Raw genomic sequence first — 11504 nt, 5'->3', positions numbered from 1 at the left:
AAATCTTAGGAGTAACGTTAAGAGACAGGAAGAGAGTGGTGTGGATCAGAGAAAAAACGGGGATAGCCGATGTTGTAGTTGACATTAAGCGGAAGAAATGGAGCTGGGCAGGCCACGTAATGCGTAGGACGGATAACCGGTGGACCATTAGGGTTACAGAATGGATACCAAGAGAAGGGAAGCGCAGTTGAGGACGGCAGAAAACAAGGTGGGATGATGAAGTTAGGAAATTCGCAGGCGCAAGTTGGAGTACGCTAGCGCAAGACAGGGGTAATTGGATATCGCAGGGAGAGGCCTTCGTCCTGCAGTGGACATAAATATAGGATGATGATGATGATGATGATGATGATGATGATGACTATCACTTAATGTTTTGAAGTATTACATATTCAATTAAACAAAAGAAAACACAAAAAAGAACATAAAAAACGTATTCGTTTAGTATATTGTATGTAACCGCAAACGGCATCAATGATCAAGCACGTCCCTGTGGCGAAGCTTTGCAGCTGTGCGGCAAATAACAGCTCTCTGTACAAACACAGGTAGCTAAAACCTCCAATTTTTTTTCTCTTCTTCTTCCTTTAGGTATTTGGCACACGGACACCGCGAAAGTCGTCGCAACTTAGGCATTGACGGGGCCAGTGACCTATCGGAATTCTGCCCTTGTTTGAATAAATTTTGACTATGCCGTTGTGAAACATGCCGCAACAATGAACGCCACGATTTCTAACGACACGTCATCTTCCCATGCGTCCCAGACGCCTCAGGTCCCACCACTGAAGAAACGCCGCGTCCACCGCGGTCCAGAATCCCTGACATAATCAATGGACCTGTCAAACTCGCGCACTTTCTATGCAGAATCTTCGAGCACAATTTAACCAACAAACGTGCAAAGGTTTAGCGTTTCTTAGTTTATTTCCCGATTCAGAGGTGGCGCAACCATCTGTAAGATCCTATATTACGGCCCCTATTTTAGTGAAGCTGTTTCAAGCCGCGGGGCCTCTGCGAGAGCACCGCAAGTGGCCGTGATTGAGGCTGATTGAGGAACTCGGCGTACCGCAAAGCGCCACGTCGCGTCTCGTGCACCAAAAGCCCAGCCATTGGTCCAGCACGGCACCGGTAGTCCTAGCCTTCCGTTGCTCCTTTGCCTGCCCGCACATTCGCCAGCCAGAGTGCCTGGCGTGGCGCCGAGGGCTGACCGACGTCGTGGGAACAGCCCCTTGGACCGCGGCCCCAGCACACGGATTCTCCAACAAAAGGCAAGCTGCGTCGACACTTTCTTTTGCTTCGTTTTTTCCCGACGGGATAGCCGCGAAGGGTTATACTCCGGTCACACGGAGCCCTTTCGATCGCCATTGAGACCGATCGGGACCGAGTCTCTCGATCGCGATTGCCTATACTTCAAGCCGCGGAAGGGAGCCAACCACCGCCTTCGAGATTCGATTCTGATCGGGCTCGATCGCGCTAGAAAGTGCCATGCGTGTGACCGCGGAGTATGGGATGGAACTTATGGAACGTTCTTGAGAACGCCGCCATGCATGGCGACGGTTCTTTCAGTATCGGGGCTTGCATTCTTCGAAAACCCTAGACGCGCTTATAGTCTTTGATACCGGTCAACGAGGAGGTACTTCTTGCTGCAAATTTTCTTTCATTTTATTTTTATTCTTTAGTTCGATAGATTCGATGCCGATGCCTATCGGGCTCGAGCGCGCTAGAAAGTGCCTCGTGTGACCGCGGAGTATGCGATGGAACGCTCCCGAGAACGCCGCCATGGATGGCTACGTTTCTTTCAGTATCAGGGCTTGCATTCTTCGAAGACCCTAGACGCGCTTATAGTCTTTGATACCGGTCAACGAGGAGGTACTTCTTGCTGCAAATTTTCTTTCTTCCCTTTATTTTTATTCTTTAGTTTGATAGATTCGATGCCTATCGGGCTCGAGCGCGCTAGAAAGTACCTCGTGTGACCGCGGAGTATGCGATGGAACGCTCCCGAGAACGCCGCCATGCATGGCTACGGTTCTTTCAGTATGGGGTCTTGCATTCTTCGAAGACCCCAGACGCGCTTATAGTCTTTGATACCGGTCAACGAGGAGGTACTTCTTGTTGCAAATTTTGTTTCTTCCCTTTATTTTTATTATTTAGTTCGATAGATTTGATGCCGATCGGCTTCGAGCGCGCTAGAAAGTGCCTCGTGTCACCGCGGAGTATGCGATGGAACGCTCCCGAGAACGCCGCCATGGATGGCTACGTTTCTTTCAGTATCAGGGCTTGCATTCTTCGAAGACCCTAGACGCGCTTATAGTCTTTAATACCGGTCAACGAGGAGGTACTTCTTGCTGCAAATTTTATTTTTATTTTTATTTTTAGTTCGTTTTAGTTCTGGTGGGTTGTGCACTGCATGCGGGACTGTCGTGGATCTGCAGTGTAATGCGTGTTAGTTCGCAGTAAAAGCCCGCGTCTTTACCGCGTGTAAAGCTGAATTATTTGTAGGAACGCCCGGGGAATTTAATTTAATTCGATCAGAGGTTTCACGTTCCAAAACCACCATGAGGCACGCCGTATAGTGGGGTACGCTGGATCGATTTTGACCACCAGGAGATCTTTCCATTTTCCATTTTGTAGCTTCCGTCGGACGCCTAGTGGCCGATGTCAGCGATTATATGCGGTGGCGAGTCAGCGACAAAGGGCAAAAAATATGGTAATTTAAATTGATGGTCACAAAATACGGGGCTCTGGATGCCGATTTAGCTGGGTCGTTACGACCAACTGCATCGAACGACTGTCCACGGCTAACCACATGCGCCGGAAGTACGGATGTACCGACGGCGACGCCTTTAGACGCGCGCGGTACGTGATTTGGGTGCCGTTTTTGAGTCGCGTCCGTATTGCGTGGCAGCCAGATAATCGAAAATTTGCTTTCACTGCGTGAATGTAGGCGAACGCGAACATCCGCGCACGACTGCGTTGACGCGTCGGTTAGTCGGGCTGCGTGACGAGTACAAGGTCACAGGTTCGACTTCCGGCAGCATGCAGCGGCCCCAATCCAATAGAGGTGCAATGCGAAAAAATCACCTACGATTATGATACTCTCTAACGCGAAATTTAACTCAAGCTCCATACGTGTTTTCATTTCGCGAAGCATTGGCTGGCGCGGACAATCTGTGTCGTGCGGCACGTTGCAAACGGAGCGAAGTGTTGCGCGACTGCCTCGCGCTAATCGGGAGGTCGCGAAAGGCAGCGCGTGGGTGACGCGTGGGCGCGATTCACAGCAGCCGCCGCAAACAGACCTCCTCTCACGCAGCACTTTGTTTCCATATATGGTATCGGTGGACGCGCTCTCGCCGCTTGCCTTATCGTTGGCATCATCGGTGAACAGACGACGCGCTATATAGCGCGCCTCATCTGTTCTGGCGCCATTCCGTAGCCATCGTCGCCGCAGAACCCGTCTTGCGCCGCACTACGCGTTTATTCACACGCTTTTGCCAATTTATACCCTCCTCCTCATCCGCTTTCCACCTCGCGCTCTCTTCGCTATCGCCGTCTTTCATCCCCCGCTGCGCTCCGCATTCGCTCTTTCATCCTTCGCTGTGCTCGGTTACGCCGAGGGACGCCGCAGGAAAGGGCGCCTAAGATCTGCGCTCTACCGACATTCGTGTAACCATGCATCGGGCGCACGCGTTTAAGAACACCCCGATGGTCAAAATTAATTCGGAGCCCTCCACTACGACGTGTCTCATAACGCACTGTGCACTCTCGAGACGTTCCCGAAAATGCTTAACGCGGCGATTGTTGTGACTGGACGCCCTGTTCGTTTATGTAAACAGTACGCGATCGCATTTGTTCTGCACCGCATTCGGAGTGCTCCTAACTAGTTTTTATTTCTCGCAATTGGTGCTATATGTTAAGGGGAAGGTTTAACCCGGGGCCGACCCTTTTGAGTTCCCTATATATTCAACACACGTAAAACGCAGAAATGCTTTTGTGAGACAAAGGCTGGACCGATTCGAACGAAATTCGTTGCATTTGAGAGCGAGAAATTACTTCTAACTTCTAGAGACTGTAGGAAGTTTAGGACCTGGAATATTTAATTGCCAGATGCATTTCAAACAGTTTTTTTTCCTTAGAAGACGCGGACAAAAGGGTGAGGGGGGGGGGGGGGCATTCAGGACACACAGAGCGCTACCTACACAACTCACCAGTTCGTCCGAATCACCATTTTGCCCCCGGATACACGCAATCGCATTGCGAGCTCCCAACGCGCTCTCCGGCATCTGCGACGCGTAACTCGCACCCGAAGGCCGCTAGTGGCAGGTGCGGCACAGCGCCCCGGTGTGCGTTCTTTTGTGGCAGTCTGACGGGCCCACAGAGGTCGTTTCTTTAGACCCTTTCTTCTTTCGAGAAAGTAGTCAAGAGGGGTCGGGGATCTTGGCGGGAAAGCAGATGCAGCACCATCGCCGCCTCCTGATGCAGTGTATACCGATATACAGGGTGTCCCAGCTATCACGCCACACGATAAAAAAAATAGGAATGGCGTTACGCGAATCAAACCTAGTGCGTATTGTTTCCAGTGCAGTGGAGTAGCCGCCAGTAATTTTTTCGTTACTGAGATTTAATTAGGTAATTGTAATTATTTAACTCGAAAAGTACTGTCCTAATTATCAGTGTCAATAAGAAAGTTGTAGAGCAACACGAAAAACTTCCGATACAGCTTTCTGTTGCTCAATACGTGCTACATGCGTTTTTCCGAGCGTGAAAGAAGCCCGCGAATACACGCAGAATTGCCGCGCGAAGGGCCGCTCGAGGCACATTGCGTGTATTCGCGGGCTGCTTACGCGCTCGGAAAAACACATATATGGAGCATGTAACTTAACCACGTCACTTGTGAATAAATTTAAAAATATGCAAGTTCCACGTAACCTAGCTGACGGAACCATTGTGGTTTGCCGTCGCTTGCATCAACTCGGACAATTTTTTTTTTTTATTCGCCTAACTTCATGATTAGGTATTTTGGTTAACCAACTGCTCAGATAGTATATACTCAGAGCAAAAGCGCCAAGGAAATTGTAGACCATCCTGAAAAATATCCGATCGAGGTTTCTGTTGCTCAATACGTGCTACATGCAAGTTTTTTTTTTTTTTTTTTTTTTTTCAAGCCTTATAGAAAGCTTGCGAGAAAGTGCCGCGTGACACTTTTTCGAATTTCGCCGACTTTATTTGACATCGAAACTTTTCCTCGAATATAATACTTGAGAATTTTATTAATTAATAACTAATTATGCAGTTAGGCGAAATACAAAAAAAAATTCCTGACTTGCTCCAAGCGACGGCATTTAATGGACCACTGTGTGGGTCGCAAAGGCTTACTGCACGCTGCAACTTTGGATTCGAAGCTCTGTTCCCGTTATTCGCGGGAATTCACTTTTTTCCCGCAAATACCGTGTCCCGTAATTTTTTTGGCCAACTGCACTTCCTTAAGTGATCTTTATTACTTTGGCGTCTTCCTTGATGCTTCAGTAGCGCGCTTCAATCAACCAGGAACGGTAGTAGCAGGAGAGTCGTCACCATGTTGTACGCTGTATGTGCGCGACAAGGGCCAAAGAGATATACCGGCTGTTCAAAATTAAGACGGAATTTTTAAACATCGCCTCTGGCAGGTAGCATTATTCTTATCCTTGAGCTGGATTATTCGAAGAGGCGGACATTAGTGGCACGAGAAATCGAAACACATATTCAACTAATGAAGAAAAATTAATTAACTTCTTAATTATTCTACGCCAGATTTTGCAATTTACGAATTGTAGCCGATGAGCTTGTCAGGCGTATCCACTTGGAATGAATTTCCAGAATGAAACCAGTTTAGAGATATTTCCCTAAGTGTGGGACCAAATACATGGGTGTTCCAGCTACTTTTGTGCTTGAATGCATAAAACAGCATTTTGGTAATAAGTGGAACAACAGTGCATTTTTACGGCGTTTGATGGCGCATATCTCGAAACTGGTGTCATTCTGGAAATTCATTCCAAGTGGATACGCCCGACAAGCTTACCGGCTACAATTACTAAATGGCAACTTGTGTCGTAGAGTAATTAACTAAGTTAATTAGTGATTTTTAAATTAGTTGAATGGGTTTCGATTTCTCGTGCTTCTAATGTCCGCTTCTTCGAATAACCCAGCTCCACGATAAAAATTATGGTACCTGCCACAAGCGATTTCTAAATTCTGTAAAACTTAAAACTGAACAGCCTGCATATACCGCGTTTTTCAGCGAGCACTTTTCAAAAATATTTCAAGGCTGCCTGTGGCAGATCGCACTATTGAAGTTATGAGCTGATCGAATCTAAGAGGCGGACATTACTTGATTACTTGCACAAAAATTTTAAATGTATATCACTAATTATATTTTCTTAGTAATTATTACCTTATGGCCCACATTGCATTTAACAAGTAGTAGCCGTGGAGATCGCAAGGTGATGGGATCCACTTGGAACGAATTCTCAGGATGACAGCAGTTCCGAGATATTAAATCCCCAAATATGCGGAGAAATGCATTGGCGTTCCGGTTACCTTTGTGCGTCAATGCTTAAAACGAAGTTTCGTTAAAAGTAACTGGAACGCGAATGCATTCTCCGCAAAGTTCGAGAATTAATCTTAGAACTGGTATGCGTGTCATCCCGATAATTCGCTCCAAGTGGATCCGCCTTGCGAGCGATCCACGGCTACAACTTGTAAATTGCAATATGGGCCACTCGGCATACGAGCACCGCTTGGCACCCCGGGCCAAGTGAAGTAGCCACGGCACATTTGTAACGAATCAGTTAGTCGCACCTTTCAGGATTCTTTGGGGGTTGACAGTTTCCGCTTCAAGTAGACCAGTTCATGAACTAGAATTGTGCTATTTGCCACAGGCAGCCTTTTAAAAATTTTTGAAAGTGTTCGCTGAAAGACCCTGTATATATAATTGATGGGAAAAGGCAGTGTATCTGCAAGGGTAGCTGAACGGGAATGTTGGTAGTGTTGCATCTTTGGTTAGGTTAGGTTAGGTTAGGTTAGGGGAGCACCGCTCGGCACCCCGGACAGAATGAAGTAGCCACGACAGTGTACTGGAATACTAGAGTGCCAAAGTATTCTAGTACACTGTAGCCACGGGGCTAATTAGCGGTTTGCAATGGATGTCCTCTCGCTCATAACAAGCAGCTGGTTCTCGTTGCCGATTGGACCCGGGGCCGTCGATCAGGAGGCGTAGCTTTGGCTGCACTGCGCGGATTTAGTTGGCGCCGATTATTGGGGAGAGCGTGAAGGTTTCGGGAGAGGAAGGCAGGTGGACTGCCCGTCCCTCGTGCTCTCGGAGACCCTGACTGCGGGCGTTTGCATCCCCCTTTCGACGACTCCGCTTGACAAAAGGGGCCGCCGGAAAAAGGCGCACGAGAAACGATCGCAGATGCTTGCGCGAAAAGGGGGACGAGCGGGGTGGTGTCGGCGGCGAAGGCGTTTGATCCGACAGGAAAACACGGCGCCGCAGTAACCGGTTGACGAAGGACGCAGCAGCGCTACTCAACTTTTTTTTGCTACTCAACTCAACTCGCCGTTATCACTACGTGCTTGCTTTACTACTTCTTTTTTTTTCTCTCTCTTTTTTTTTTCGTTCTGGTTGTTCGAAACGCCTCGGAATGTGTACAAAACAGCCGGGACAAGAAACGCGAAGAAACATCGTGTTCCCCCGTTGCCATTGATGCGCTGCTGAGACACGAGGTCGGGGGTTCGATTGTGGCCCTGCATTCCGGCACCGTGCTTTGGGCGAACGTTTACAGAACCCCCCCCCCCCCCCCCCCCCGCCGGGTGGTCGAATACCAGCGTTTTATGCATACCGCGCCCATCGTAATGCGAGTGGAATCGAACGGGCGACCTCGCGCTCGACAGCGCAACTTCATATGGCATCTTAGCTACTATTAAATTAGCGTATTGTTAACATGATTAGCGCGTAAAAGGCTGACGCCTATACTTGAAGAAAGACTAAACGAGGAACTTTTTTTTCGAAGCATACACAATTCGCACTGAATAGATAACAGCGCAAGCAGAGGACGAGACGAGACCTTGCTCGTCTTCTGTTTGCGCATGCAGTTCTGTTCAGTATATGCACTATACCGACGCATGCCGATTCCGTCAAGCGCATTCCACGCCTGCACCTGCTAGCTCACTGCTTCGCGGAACCTGAGTCGCGTGCTTCTCCGGTTGGTTATAACCACAACGCCGCCAGAAAGACCAAGCAAAGACCGCCGCACGGCGCTCATTGCCAGCTGTTTATCTTCTTCACACAGCCGACAGCGCCGAGCGGCCGTACAAGTGTCAACGATCGCAGAGGAGATAACAGGCAGCACGGTTTTTTTTTTTTTTTGTCCTTTTTTTTTCTTCCTTCTTTCTCTTTTACGCGAAGCTCTTTGCTACAGTGTGTACTAGAACTACAGAGTCCTACAGTGTATACTAGCGCACTGTGTCCTTGCCTACCATCCCATGGGTTGGCCTGGGTCGATCGGCGGTCGGTCGCTGTCGTCGGTTTCTCGCAGAAGAAAGCTCTTCAGACGCCGCGATTCGAATCTCGGCGCGCAAGCGCAGCAGCACGGTGTGAACGCATGTATACAGGGCGTTTTCGTTTAGATTTATTATTTCTTCATAAATAATAAGCGCGGCACACTTTATCGCTATAACAACGTGACCTTCGGAGACTAACAATAATTAAATGATTCACTTTTTGATTAGTGCCTCGAAGGCAGTTGTCAAGGCAGTAACATTTTCATGCACACGGAGCTTTAAAAAAATATTTAAAATTGCTCCTGATTCGAGACATTCGAGCTCAATCGGGCAATATCGACACTGCGCGCCTCCCGCTACGCGTCAGACGGCAACGCCCCGGAAGTGTGTGGGATGAAGTTTCAATGATAGCATGGCCGCGGCAAATCCTCGCATTCTTTCCCGCGACCGGCCGAGACCGCGTTTAAGGTTTAAACTTCCTCGCGCTTGTGGTCACGGGGCAAAATTTCGGTCTGATATGACAGCGGCGCAGCCCTTTTTTTCTTTTTTCTTCCGGGATTCGATATTGCCTGGATTTATCGTTGAAATTTGATGATAAATATATCGAACTGCTAGGTGCGACTTTCGACATTCTTAAAAAAAATAAAAAAATAGGCTGCTATGAAATGCGACTGCCTCCAAATTACTGCCCCCAACGCACTAATAAAAATGCTAATTGCTATATTAGTTAACTAGATCTTCCGGAGCTCGTGTTATTAGCGGCAATGTACCCCTCGCCCATGAACTCAACTGTGAAAACGCCCCGCTTATATGAAATATGTATCGCCAAAAAACAAAAAATAACTCTCGTGCCAACAAAACTATGTAGCATATACAGGGTGTCCCAGCAATCACGCAGCACGATTTAAAAAGAGGTGCGTATTGTTCCCAGTAAGTACAGTGGAGTCATCATCATCATCATCAGCCTATATTTATGTCCACTGCAGGACGAAGGCCTCTCCCTGCGATCTCCAATTACCCCTGTCTTGCGCTAGCGTATTCCAACTTGCACCTGCGAATTTCCTAACCTCATCATCCCACCTGACTTTCTGCCGTCCTCGACTGCGCTTCCCTTCTCTTGGTATCCATTCTGTAACCCTAATGGTCCATCGGTTATCCATCCTACGCATTACATGGCCTGCCCAGCTCCATTTCTTCCGCTTAATGTCAACTAGAATATCGTCTACCCCCGTTTGTTCTCTGATCCACACCGCTCTCTTCCTGTCTCTTAACGTTACTCCTAGGATTTTTCGTTCCATCGCTCTTTGTGCGGTCCTTAACTTGATCTCGAGCTTCTTTGTTAACCTCCAAGTTTCTGCCCCATATGTTAGCACCGGTAGTATGCAATGATTGTACACTTTTCTTTTCAACGACAGTGGTAAGCTCCCAGTCAGGATTTGGCAATGCCTGCCGTATGCACTCCAACCCAATTTTATTCTTCTGTAAATTTCTTTCTCATGATCAGGGTCCCCTGTTAGTAATTGACCTAGATAAACATATTCCTTTACAGACTCTAGAGGCTGACTGGCGATCCTGAATTCTTGTTCCCTTGCCAGGCTATTGAACATTATCTTTGTCTTCTGCATATTCATCTTCAACCCAATTCTTGCACTTTCTCGATGAAGGTCCTCAATCATTTGTTGTAATTCCTCTCCATTGTTGCTCAATAGGACAATGTCATCTGCAAACCGAAGGTTGCTGAGATATTCGCCGTCGATCCTCACTCCTAATCCTTCCCAGTCTAAGAGCTTGAATACTTCTTCTAAGCATGCAGTGAATAGCATTGGAGAGATTGTGTCTCCTTGCCTGACCCCTTTCTTGATAGGTATCTTTCTACTTTTCTTGTGGAGAACCAAGGTAGCTGTGGAATCCTTGTAGATATTTGCTAAGATATTCACGTATGCCTCCTCTACTCCTTGATTACGCAATGCCTCTATGACTGCTGGTATCTCTACTGAATCGAATGCATTTTCATAATCTATGAAAGCCATATAGAGAGGTTGGTTGTACTCCGCAGATTTCTCGATTACCTGATTGATGACATGGATATGGTCCATCGTAGAATATCCCTTCCTGAAACCAGCCTGTTCTCTTGGTTGACTGAAGTCAAGTGTTGTCCTGATTCTATTGGAAATTACCTTGGTGAATATTTTATACAATACTGAAAGCAAGCTAATGGGTCTGTAATTCTTCAATTCTTTAACGTCTCCCTTCTTATGGATAAGTATAATGTTGGCGTTCTTCCAGCTCTGGTACAGTGGAGTAGCTGCCAGTAATTTTTTCGTTACTGAGATTTAATTAATTGACTGTCCTAACTATCAAAGTGTCAATGAGAAAGTTGTAGAGCAACATGAAAAACTCCCGATACAGCTTTCTGTTGCTCAATACGTGCTACATAAATGTGTTTTTCCGAGTGTGAAAGAAGCCCGCGTGTTGATGATTGATTTGCATATATTAACTCATACCCACAATGAAGGTTCGGTCAAAGTAGTGTACTAGAATACTCATAGGCCAAAGCATGTCCGCCTGTTGACTATGGTGATTTCCATAATGACGATGATTGTGATGATTTCCATAATTTAAGCCAGTGCAAAATGTGTCACATTGCGTACAGTACGAGTGAGCCAGAGCGCATGCGCGCGCCAATTTTACTCCAAAGACGAAGGATCGGAATGGGCAAATTCATAGCATTTCATTAACCGCTTCATGAAACCTTCGATTCACATTTCACATAGATTCCAACATGGGAGTCGTATATGTGCGTATGTATTTTTTGTGTTTTAGCGATGATAGTCCGCATATATATATATATATATATATATCAGGGGCGTAGCCATGGAGAAACGGTTTTTCGGGGGGTGGTTATTACCAACTCGACCGGGGGGAAGGGGGGGGGGGGGGGGTCAAGCGTCAGCTTTCCTCTACGTGACGCGATCGCT

The sequence above is a fragment of the Dermacentor silvarum genome, chromosome 11 (assembly GCF_013339745.2).
Source record: "Dermacentor silvarum isolate Dsil-2018 chromosome 11, BIME_Dsil_1.4, whole genome shotgun sequence".
Classification (NCBI taxonomy): Eukaryota; Metazoa; Arthropoda; class Arachnida; order Ixodida; family Ixodidae; genus Dermacentor; species Dermacentor silvarum.
The sequence above is the reverse complement of the archived record's forward strand: the minus strand, read 5'-3'. Positions refer to the sequence as shown.